Source organism: Perca fluviatilis, chromosome 14, assembly GCF_010015445.1.
Source record: "Perca fluviatilis chromosome 14, GENO_Pfluv_1.0, whole genome shotgun sequence".
NCBI lineage: Eukaryota > Metazoa > Chordata > Actinopteri > Perciformes > Percidae > Perca > Perca fluviatilis.
Genome location: NC_053125.1, coordinates 34,399,082 through 34,412,374, shown reverse-complemented (window position 1 = coordinate 34,412,374; position 13,293 = coordinate 34,399,082). Strand labels below are relative to the sequence as shown.

The 13,293-nt window shown below is 38.4% G+C and overlaps 1 pseudogene; it reads right to left on the bottom strand.

Annotated features, from left to right (window-relative positions):
- Positions 1-3,499: 3,499 nt before the first annotated feature.
- On the bottom strand, positions 3,500-10,097 carry LOC120572622 (annotated as a pseudogene).
- Positions 10,098-13,293: the final 3,196 nt, after the last annotated feature.

Genomic DNA, 13,293 nt, shown 5'->3' with positions numbered 1-13,293 from the left:
AGGTAGGATGGTAAAGATCTATTTCTATTTCTAGGATATTTGTGTTTAAGTATCACTTTCAAACAATGAGCGCATGGCTGGATCAACAACAGAGGAACAAAGGTGCGTTAAAACAGCTCTCCTATTGGGTCAGTGTAACGGTCCGTGTAACGCTTATCAGTTCAATTCTCTAAGCACAAACGGACATTTGGAAAAACAGAAACATGGGTTCAAATATCCAATTTTACATTTTTTTCCACCTTGAGAAATTAAAAAATTGGATCTTTAAACTGTTTTCACAATTTTCTGTTTTTATTCAGAGGATCAGAAATTTAGAAAATTACAAAATTGTGTCTGAGCTCCAATTATTCATAATACTGCCATGGTGTTCTCTCCCTCTTTACTCTATTAACTGCATGCAGTATTGAATAATAAGCCATGGTGTTCTCTCCCTCGTTCCACCTAGCTACGCCCCGCCCCCCCACTCGAAACCATCAGTTGCACCTCTGACCCCAAAGTCTATCAGTTTTTTTCTTTTTTCATCCATATGCAGTTAGTGACCTGCATATTCTGCAAAGTAGAGGAAGAAAATACCATTGGAGTATTGAATAATTGGAGCTCAGACACAATTTTGTAATTTTCTAAATTTCTGATCCTCTGAATAACAAACAGAAAATTGGAAAAACAGTTTAAAAATCCAATTTTTTTTTATTTGTCACGGTGGAAAAAAATGAAAAATTTGATATTTTAACCCATTTTTCTGTTTTTCCAAATGTCCATTTGTGCTTAGAACATTGAACTGATGAGTTACACTGACCCTGGGCTCCAATTATTCATAATACTGCCATGGTGTTCTCTCCCTCTTTACTCTATTAACTGCATGCAGTATTGAATAATAAGCCATGGTGTTCTCCCCCCCTCTTTACTCTATTAACTGCATGCAGTATTGAATAATAAGCCATGGTGTTCTCTCCCTCTTTACTCTATTAACTGCATGCAGTATTGAATAATAAGCCATGGTGTTCTCTCCTCTTACACTCTACTTAGCTGCATGCAGTATTGAATAATAAGCCATGGTGTTCCTGCCCCTCTCTTTACTCTACTAGTAACTGCATTTTTGAGTATTGAATAATAAACCATAGTGTTCTCTCCCTCTTTACTCTACACTATTAACTGCATGCAGTATTGAATAATAAGCCATGGTGTTCTCTCCCTCTTTACTCTAATAACTGCATGTACAGTATTGAATAATAAGCCATGGTGTTCTCTCCTCTTTTACTCTACTATTAACCCGTACAGTATTGAATAATAAGCCATGGTGTTCTCTCCTCTTTACTCTACTATTAACTTTAAAGCAGTATTGAATAATAAAGCCATGGTGTTTCTCTCCCTCTTTACTCTATTAACTGCATGCAGTATTGAATAATAAAGCCATGGGGTGTTTCTCCCTCTTTACTCTATTAACTGCATGCAGTATTGAATAATGCCGCCATGTATAAGCTTCGCCCCCACTCTTACAATTCCAGTTAGATGGGTCTGACCGCGCCACGCGGAGTTTACAAGGGCAAGAGGTGCACTGCTTCCTGTGGCCTGGAAACGGGTAATTGCATTGTTTAAAAAAATGAGTGCAGAATAATTAGCGCTCACGTTTGGCATGACCAGATATTTTATAAATATTTTTAAACACAAATCAACTAAATGGTGGTAGGTAATACATCTGATTTCATATACTGCTTTAATAAAAAATATTACCTGGCTGACGATGGGACATCTTGCCATGCCAACGCTAACATACAAAGGTTTCCTAAATGCCATGTATGTAAATTTGATGTCGCCGATTTCTTGCGTTTTGTAAATTTGGACTTTTCACGTTTATGCCACTTTGTTTAAATGGCAAAGTGAGGAGGCCTCTTTCACCTGTTTGGAGCTGGCTGGTGAATGTGACACTCATATAGGCCTTGCTGGATAAACCGCGGACCCTTTTGTGGATCTACCGATCGCTGTAGATTACTTTTTCGTGTCATTGGATTACGCGCAAAATACGGATCTTTTTCTTAACGTGTTTTAACATTTTATGGTGTGATTGCGCTTGCGTTTGGAGATGCACTCTCAACAGACTGTAGGTCGAACACTGATTGTTCACTGTTACATGTTAATTGAATTATTCCGCCACCGTCTGTCTATTGCGTTCCAAGACTGCCGCATGATTGGCGATTGATTATTACCCAGTGTACTTTGTTGAATGGTCTCAATGTTTTATTGTTTTATTTCATGTGAATACTAGTTTATACTAGAGAGTAACTAAGTATTTGAAGTAATGCAGTAAGTGTGTACTTTAGTTTCCATGCTTATTGTGTTTTCCTCAACAATGTTAGTAAAGTAAATCTACTGAAATGGCCCCCACACCATAACACAGGAGTGTGATCCGTAAGATGAGAAAGCAGAGGTTAGCCGCCATTATCTAAAAGCTGTAAAACAAACAATGGGCATCTGGTATCGTCTTTACCAAGCTAAACCAGCATAGCAGGCATCAATGAAATGTTGGGGAGGGTTATGCCTCTTTTCCTAATCATTTTGGAGGGTCATACAAAATGTATTGTCGGGCGAAGAGGCCCCTTAAATAAATAACCAAACGTCCCTTAGTGTTTTAAAAATAGTGATTTTGATGCTATCATAGTAGTGCCCCTAGCACTTCCATTCAAAGGGCCATTTGACTGAAAAATGAAAATACGGTCAGTCTTAAAAGTAAGGCCTTTCGGCCCTAAATATGCTTTTAAACTAAAGTTTAACTTGGGTACATTCACAACAAGGTTGTAGGTTGCATTTTGGGCAGAGTTACACTTTAATACTCCTTGAAGTCACGCTGTCAGTCAATAGGTCACGTCGGGTTCACCACTTTCGTCCACACTGATTCATGGTCCCCAGAGGATGATCCTAATGACTTTGGTGATCCCCTGACTTTTACTTAGTGCCACAATGAGGTTAACATTTGGGGTTTTCAGTTTAACAACTTTATTTGCTAGATTGTCATTAAATCGCGTTCACATTCATGTTGGAATCACTTTGGTGATCCTCTGACTTGTCATCCAGCACCATCATCACATCAAAATTATATTTGTCCAATCTTTATGACCAAATACCTGCAAAACTGACATTTCCATCTGTCTCAGCTGTTGTTTGTGTTTTGTGCTAATTACTAAATGTTTGCATGTTAACATAGTGAACTAAGATTGTGAACTTTGCAAACATAATTACAAAAGTCAGCATGTTACGCTTTCATTGTGAGTATTTTATCACGTGTTGCATTTAGTTGAAAGCATCACTGTGACAAGTGCAGCATCACAGACCTGTTAGTGCTGTAGACTCTTGTTAATGCCTTCCATCTTTCTTCAGTTCAGAACTAAACTGCAACACAATTCCACAAAAATAGGGTTAGTTAAAGGCTTCACCTGTCCAGCATTCACAGCTGAGTGCTGTCCTGAGCAAGTGAAGATCACCATGGTGACAAACCTTGACCAACTCAACACACGGAGGTGAAGCTCTGCGGGAATTCCTGGAGATTAGAAAGAATAAACTGACTCAAAGACATCCAGTTGACTAGTTGAGTTATGTTTGCAACATGATAATATAATATCTAAATGTGCACATAAAGCATCATTTATCACCATAATAAGCTTTTTTAAATTAAAACTCACCCGGCGTGCTTGGGAAAGAAATCCATGTTCAAAAATGTCTGAAATCCACTTCTGCAGTTCGGAGTCTTTCTGGACCTCAGCATCATTCTTGTAGTAGAAGCTGAGCACTCCTTGCACAAACCTTTGAGAAATGTAGATAGGTAAAATATAAAGCACATTCCTAGTTGAGATATGTATTGTTATACACACTGCAGTAGTGAGACTATTATTTTATTATTGAGTGGGAAATTACAATTTACATTCTGTTTTGTTAGAAATCACACAAAGGCCTGAAATCCACACTCTGACTTTGGTCCTTACGGGGCTTGATCCAGCTAGTTTCAGGTTCCTAACGCAACTCCCTACGGACTGAGCTACCGCCACCCCAAACATTTGGAGCAAGTAATGATCTGGGTTTTACAGCGGTAGGGCTTTGGTGGTCGTATTTTTGGACATTTGGAGAGATCAGTCTTGTTGCAAACTAAGATAATAGCCTCTTGGCGCGGCGGTGCCCGTAACTTAAAACACAAAATTATTAATCTTCTCACATCTAACTCGGGGAAGAAAGTAAATATGTTTATATTCATACCATTTATGTAGGTGAATCATCCACCAAAAGAAGTGCACATTTCATATTCTGTCATTCCAATACAGTCCCCTCTGCCATTACAAATGATTATACTCATTATCACCTCAGAGCTACAGGACTCAACCACACTGATTATAGTTTTTTATTGAAACTGACACCTTCAATGTTTAAGTGTAAGGATGTCTCTCATCTCATCGAGATTCTCTATCAAAGTATTTCAGGCAGGAATATTGATAAAATTTCATTACCAACTGCCACTCTACTCAAATCAAGAGGCAGTAGCTAGGGCCCCTGGGTAGCTCATATGGTAGAGTGCGTGCCCGTAGTGTTGTAACATGAGGTAACTTCATCAGGGATGTCAAAGTACTGTAGGTGTTCGGCCTGTTGTTAAGGTTATTTGGAAAAAGACATTAATAGGCGTGGTGGAGCTCAAATGTTGCAGATTAGTAGTTAATACCTTTAGATTATGGACAGGAAACCCTACACAAATGTTGGCTGACTCAAAATGATTCATGAGAAATTGAACTGAGTTACATAAGAGAACAAACGCTAGATACTAAAGAGGGCAGGATTTTGGGGCTACTTTTTTCCACCTGTACTACCTTTGGATGATATCCCAAAGCTTGAGTCCATCATCCCTGTAGTAGAAGTTTGGCACAGCCTCCAAACCACGTTCAGCAATGTCCTCTGGTATGCAGAGGGAGCTGTAGGTCATTGAGGACAGTGATCTCTTCAGGATTGTTATCATACCCCCTCCACCAGAAGCTGCAAACTAGATAACAGTCAGATATGTAAGGGATGTAGTTAGACACAAATACTGTAAATTACATTGAAACAAAAACGTTGTTTAGTGAGCTTTACGTACCTGTGTAAAAACTCCAGTCTTAGATATTAGAAGACTTCGAGCTAAGTAGTTGATCTGTAGAGTGTAGCGAGTGTGAGGTATGAGGAGCTGAGGGAAGGAGGGAACTCTGTTAGTAACACTATTACATGTTAACAAAGTCAGAAAGCTTGATGCTTCTATACCGCGTAGCAGAGAAAATGCTTGCAAAATAAAACACACAAACATGATTCATCTACTTTGGAAGATAAAATCAAGTTGATAAAACTACAACTACAGTAAGTTGAGTATTCAGCCTTCAGTTACCTTGTACAGTGGATGCACCATTGGCACATTACGCAGCATTGAGATTGCAAACACTTCAGCCAGCAGATGGCGCAGCAGGTGAACATTGAGTTGATGCTCACTGAAATCTGCACTCCTCACAAAAATCTTGGCCGGACAAGTACCGTATTCAGAATCGGTAGGAAAGAAGATGGGGTTGTCATTCTGCCGGAGTCTGCTTCAGCTGCAGGAGAAGGAAAGGGGGATGTGGTTTATTCAATCCAATGGATCCATTTCCAGTACTGGTTATCAATGTTAAAGAATGTTCTGTAATTGTTGTATGTTGTCGTCTATTTACTAAAGGTTTCTTCTGCTATTCAGTTAGTTGATCAGATTTTCATTGAATCCCAGGTCAGAGCACAGGATCAGTTGATCATCAATCATCAATGATTTCATGTCTAACTTCTTATGTCTTTGACAAAAGGAAAGAGAGAGGTATGCTGTCTGGCAATTACAATGAAAATACCTTAAATATATATTTTTCTTCATATGCAGTATGTTTGCTCTCCATTAGTAATTTTAATAATTTTACTAAAGGTATTTCTGTCTACCCTGTATACATATACCATATATGACATATACAGTATAGTAGTGCATGTCTGTCAGTCCGGGAAGAGGGATTACTCCCTAACCTAAAGCTTCACTATAAGCTACATTTGAGAGCTAATCTCACCTGTATAGCAATTGGCATCAGTTTATCATCAGGTGTTTCATGGAGCAGGACGAGGGGAGCCATCAAGTACTGCTTCTTCCCATTGATGGTGTTTGCATTCACTCCATCCAAAAGCTTGTAGTCACACAGGAATATGTTGCCTTTCTGTTTGAAAGTTTAGTGAGGATGAGAAACTATTTGACTCACATGCATACAGTGTGGATATTACATACACTAAGTAAACATTCACCATGCAATTCCTAATTGAACATGTCATGGGGCAGAACACTATTGTTTCAAATACTAAGGTCAATCAAGATCAGGATATTCACCTCCATTTCATTTCTCAAGCTATGACCATGGAGGGAGACCATGTCATCAGTGACAGAAAAGTTATCAGGCAGAGCTGAACAACGTCCGGATCAACATGGGGTTGAGACCATTTAGATACTGGTAGCCAAAAAAAGCGTCCTCCTTCCAATGTTCCTGGACATAGTCTGGAAAATTAATAGAGTTAAACTTGACTGAGTTTCAAATTGTTGGCTAGAAAATCTTACTCTGCCACTGTTATCAGCTTATGTGTACACTGCATGTGAACCTGAAACAAGGAAAACAATGTGTTACACATGGACAAATCATAAAATTAGGAAACCCTAACTTATGTTTAGATATGTTTACTTCTGTCACCTTTTGTGCCAAGTACAGAAGCCAATAAACTATTTAGTAGTTGTTTTTTGGTAGGAATGAAGTCGGATATCTGAGTAAATACAGTGTAGTGTACTACCAGGGCGTATACAAAATTCTGGGCCCTAGAAAGGTATTTTCTATGGGCCCCTCCCCATCGACAGCTATTCATTCTAGTATCTTTTGGACCCTCCTCACATGAGGGGCTGTGTACTCAGTCCCCTTCCCCCAGTCCGACCCTTGTGTACTACTATAAATACAGTATCAAGTATTTCAAAAACGTCCATGATAGTACCTGATATGTCAGTCCCTTTTGGAGCAGAACACCCGATTGATATCATCAATATTTGTCCAGTTCTTCTTGCAATCAGCCAGACCCTTAAGTTGCAGTTCAGTCAGCCTAGAAAATAAAAGTAGAGTAACTTCATTACACTGCCTTAAATCGCATTGATAGTCAGGTACATAGTAACACAGATAGATTTCTGACAGAAATTGAGGACCTTACCCGGTGGCTGCAGTGTAGAGAAACTCTGTGTTCTTAGTAAAGGAGAAGCGGATCTCACAAGGCAAAGAATGAAGGTTCGTTGACTTCATGCAGTGGGGTATTCCTTCTACATACACATGCCAGCTGGAATAAATATAGAAGAGCAGAGAGGTAAGGAACTTTGGATTACATACCAGTGTAACTCCCATTTATCTAAGAATAATGTACTTTCCTTGGCATGTATTTATCTATCTAATATTGCAATTTTGCAGCATACTGTATGTTATAGTAAAATTAATTTAAATAAACCCTGGCAGGTGTAACAATGTCATATTGTGGTTCATTTCTCATTGTGTGCCATGAATGTATATTAACCAAAGGTGGAGGAGGTTTGGAGGCATGTTAGTTTTGGAGTGCATGAAATAAAAATGTGTTGTTCTGAGCTCTCACCGATAGTCCTTCTCTCTTTGACCCAGTTCCATCTGCCGACTGTACCTGCCAAGATGATTGTTGTCTTCGAAGACTCTCAGAGCTTGGAGAAAGAACCACAATCACAACACAGGTTGAATTTGTTTATACTGTATATACAGTATAGTATGTTGGCATGAATTAAGTTCAGCCTTTTTAGAGACCAGCTGGCAGAACGTGTCTTTATTTTATGTCTTCTGTGGTCAGTGAACAGCGTACAGGATGCCAAGCTAATTTAGACAAACCTGTTCCCTCTCGGAAGCGGTGCACCTTGCTGTCAGTGATCCAGCGGTAGATAGGAAAGGTGTAGGTATCTCCCTCAGGAGATTTCACTTCCACCTTGGCGGGGAACCAAGAGTCTTCACGGAACAGTGGGAGAGGCTGTTTGTCCAGCTCTATCAGGACCAGCTTTCCAATGGAAACAGGGCAGGATATTAACTGGAGTAAAAAAAGAAATAAAAGTGTTTATACATTACTTGACATTACAATACAAAGCAACTTACAACAAGTGCATTCAACCATTTGGATACAACCCAAAAATTGCAAGAATCATGCAACTTCATCAAATATATTGAACTGCTTCAAGTGCTACTTCAGCCATGCTTTAGTTCGTTAGAAACATTGCCCACTCTGCCACTCCCTCCTGCTCTGTATAGACCAGACATTTTGAAAAGCACAGCTGAAATTGATAACCTTAAGGATGGCTCAGTTCCATCAAGTGTCCCAGTAAGCACACACACACACACACAACACACACACACACACACACACACACACACACACACACAGAGCAAGTGTCCCAGCAAGCTATTTCAGTGAGTCAGCATGCACAATACCAGGACCTTTCCTAAGTGGAATGCAGCCATCAGTAATGGTTTAATACCAGGACCTCTCCTAAGTGGAATGCAGCCATCAGTAATGGATTAATACCAGGACCTCTCCTAAGTGGAATACAGCCATCAGTAATGGTTTAAAACCAGGACCTCTCCTAAGTGGAATGCAGCCATCAGTAATGGTTTAATACCAGATTGAGAGAACCTGAAATGACCTGTTCAAATTGTAAATGTTTCTAATTATTTGTGTTGTATAACTTTTAAATATTTGTAATTGATTGTGTTTTTGCTGCCTCTTGGCCAGGACTCCCTTGAAAAAGAGGTTTTTAACCTCAATGGGACTTTCCTGGTTAAATAAAGGTTAAATAAAAAATAAAAATACCAGGGTCTCTCCTAAGTGGAATGCAGCCATCAGTAATGGTTTAAAACCAGGACCTCTCCTAAGTGGAATGCAGCCATCATTAATGGTTAGACTATACCTGTGCTTTTCCTACTATGACATGTCAACATGTCTGCCGTGAAAAAGGTCTATTACCTGCTCATTCCATTAACCTGGCCTGTCCTACCTAGGGTTGGGTACCGAGACCCGGTTCGACTGTGGAACCGGTTCCTACGCACATGGCAGGAATCGGACCGGATTAGAATGTACATTTTGGTTCCTCATTTTGGTTCTGCTTAATGTGTCGACTGAAATATTTTCCCTCTATAACTCCGAAACGGATGTAAAAATATCCCACTTTCTCTGTAGTCTACCGTTAGCTAGCTACCGTAAATGTAGGCTACTTTTAAAATACCATATTTTCCCTCTGGGCTCACCAAAACGGACGTAAAAGTATATTAAATATTCACTGCATGTGATCGCTAAGTGACTTAAGTTTACTTAATATATATTTAAGTGCTTTAAAATGTTAATATATTGTTACATTTAAATAATTTTCAATTGAATTGTGAAAACCTGCCAGCTACATTTAAAACAGCCAGAACATAAAACAAGAGATGAAGATAGAGGTATTTGATAACCAAGAACTGAGCCATAACATCTCAATAATTATACAATCCCTAAATGTAAAGGGTGGAGAAAATCAAACTTGTGCAATATAATCACAGTATTTGATGTGAATAAGATCTCATATAGGCAACTTTGAGGAAGCATGTACTACATTTAAACAGAAAGAGGGATATTTAGGACTCACTGTTCCTTTGGTGAATTGTAAAGCTCCTTTGAGCCACGTGCGTTCACTCTCCCCATCTGTTCCTACCAGCTTAATGAAGACCTTGTTAAAAGTGGTGGCATAGGCAAGATCGCCAGTGGATAGAGTCACTTTATAATTCACCATTTTCACTCTGGAAAGCAGCAGAATCCTGGTGGGGAGAGATCAATGATAACCATTCCCGGCTGCTCAGCATGGATTAGGTAAACTACCACTAGATCAAACTGGAGTCCCAAAAATCTTTTAAATACTGCTATCACAATGAAAATGGCATTATAAGACCTTCTATTAAATTGGTCTTTTAAATTCCACGAAAGCCTCTCTTACCTTGTGTTAATGAGACCAAAATGTTCCTTTGATGAACTGTTCTTTTGATAAGAGTAGTCACCACTGACTGCTCTTTTTATACATACACTTTGGTGGGCGTGTCCTGTCAGTAGGAGTAGTACATAGTCAACTGTGGTGATGAAATACTTACTGTATATGTCGTGAGCATCGCAGTCAAATAAAAATATTACAAAATAACAAAACAAAGGGTTCACTTACAACGTTTATCCAGATTCATCAGATTTTGTTTTATTATATATATATAAAAAAAATCTGTAACATGATAGTGAGAAATTTCTATGTCATTGCAAATACATATAGTGGATTATACAGTAGAGAGAATTCAGTGACAAGTAAACAAAGTAAATGCAAATATTAGTTATGGAATCACCAAATGCACAAATCACTGAGTTATTTTTATTGTTTCTAACACAAACATACACTCAGTGTTATGAAATGATCCTGTGGGTCATATTAGTGGAGGAACAAACCACCCATACTTCTTGGACGCTCGCGTCTTGCGTGTCACTCAAAGCACATTTTATACTTTTACTCCACTACATTGGGCGGCATGTCTGTTAAGCGTAAGCTTTTTTAGATGACGCCAAATCTCTCCCGACGTAGAGCATCTTGGTGTAAAGACTCATTTTTAACCATTAATGCGGCAAAAAGCAGAGAGATGGCAATAGACTTAGTTCAGGAGAAACGAACACACAGATCATGAGTGCATAACAAGCTAAAAAATAGAGCTCATCAAAAGAATAGTTGGGAGGAGGACCATGGCTGTTCATGACATGTTTACTTGTTCAACCCTGTCGGCCCTGAGACTTGTCCATCTTGGCAGCTAATTGCTATCAAACAATATGATATGACATATGATCTGTTTCCTCATACTTCTGGCTTGGTGCCTGCTTCCCTGTACAGACACTTATTCCATTGTAATTTTGGGGGAGTGAGCAAACAACTATAAAAACAACTAAACAGTTGAATTAAAAATCCTGAATCATTCTCATGGGGAACAGCAAGGTCTTTAGAAAATGTAATGGCAACATTCAGTCTGGACCAATGTGGTTCACCAGCACTGACTATGTTTACATGCACATGATATACACTTGTACATTTCACAGAGGCCTCACGATTAGGACTGGCTACTGAATTCAATACTTTTTAGGTTACACAGATACACGCACAGATAGACAGAGATACACAGATACACACAGATACACAGATGCACAGATACACACAGATACACACAGATACACAGATACACACAGATAGACACATATAGACACAGAGACACACAGATAGACACATATAGACACATATCGACACAGATACACACAGATAGACACATATAGACACATATCGACACAGATACACACAGATACACACATATAGACACATATCGACACAGATACACACAGATACACACAGATAGACACATACATACACATATAGACACAGATAGACACATACATACACATATAGACACAGATACACACAGATAGACAGATACACACAGATAGACACATATAGATACATATAGACACAGATAGACACATATAGACACATATAGACACAGATAGACACAGATAATGAATGAATGAATGAATATTGAACAGCCTGAATATTGGAAGTTTCAGGATCTGGGGGGATTTCTGAGTCTCAAAGTCAACAAATCTTCCAAACACTGCTCAGATGGCAAGTGATTGCATTTTGAAAAACAGGTTTCTGTCTTTTTGTTTTGGCATACATCTAGGATGGCCAACATGTATTGTGAACCTACATTTTTTTGTTTTTTACAATCACTTTGCTACTAATTTCAGTTGATTTCATTTTTTAAAACTCTAGATACAAAACTCACAACGGTCATCACTTGTAACACAGACTGTCTAATGTTCAAAACATGGCATTGTGCATTCATATCTTTAAAGAAATCTTGCACTTGCAAAATCATTGGATCAAAAAACTAATTGATGGTGAAATACCATTGAAACGTTACTTTAGATCACCCACCCACAAGCTACACATATTTTCACTGGGTCATCGTTCATCATTAAATATTGTAGTACAAAAATAGGTGATACTGTGATGGCTACGGACATTTCAGTTACCTGTTTGTTCATTTCTGTTGCCTGTATTATTGATTTCTGTATGTTTCCTGTGTTTGTATGTTTATTCTGTAGTTTTCTGTTCCTGTATCCTGTGTTGTTTATTGCGGCCTGTATATATTTTGTTGTGTTCCCTATTGTGACTTCTCTGTTTATGTTCTGTTTCCTGTTTTATTTTGATAGTCTAGTTGTCTGTCTTGTCTTGTCCAGTACTGTCAATACTGTAAATAGCCTCAAAGGTGGTACATGGGACCATAGAAACAGTGTCTGATAAACAGTAATACATTACAGTAGTAGTACATGGGACCATAGAAACAGTGTCTGATAAACAGTAATACATTACAGTAGTAGTACATGGGACCATAGAAACAGTGTCTGATAAACAGTAGTACATTACAGTAGTAGTACATGGGACCATAGAAACAGTCTCTGATAAACAGTAGTACATTACAGTAGTAGTACATGGGACCATAGAAACAGTGTCTGATAAACAGTAATACATTACATTAGTAGTACATGGGACCATAGAAACAGTGTCTGATAAACAGTAGTACATTACAGTAAAGAATGATGATGAAATATTACATCCATAGATACTGTATTCTGATTGGTTCATGCTCCACACTAACTGATGACAATGAGTCTCATTATCTTGAAACTTTCATGATCTAAACATGGAATATTGTTTATCTGTTTCCATACAACTAGTCATTAAGAGTAATGCAACAGTTACTTATCATTTTGAGTAGTTGTATGGATTGATAGTTAGATGATTGTAATGAAATGAATAGACAATCATCTGAAATGTAATGTGTGACTTGCCTTTTGAAATAGTAGTACTTTGATGTTAAGTTGTGTCATATTGAACAGCTGATCTTTGTTAAATGAAAAAATGATCTTTGGTTTATGTGTATTGTATCCAAGCAATTGAAACAAGTGTTAGAGTTTTGAAAAATGACGTCAAGGTTCTGAAATTAGTGCCAAAATGATTGTAAAAAACTGTAATATATTAATATGTTAAATGTGTAGAGGAGGAGCAGAGACTGGGGGAAGGATGTGATCCTGAGAGACTAAGATCTGAATCTGATGGAGGGTCTCTGGTCTCAGCTGAAGACA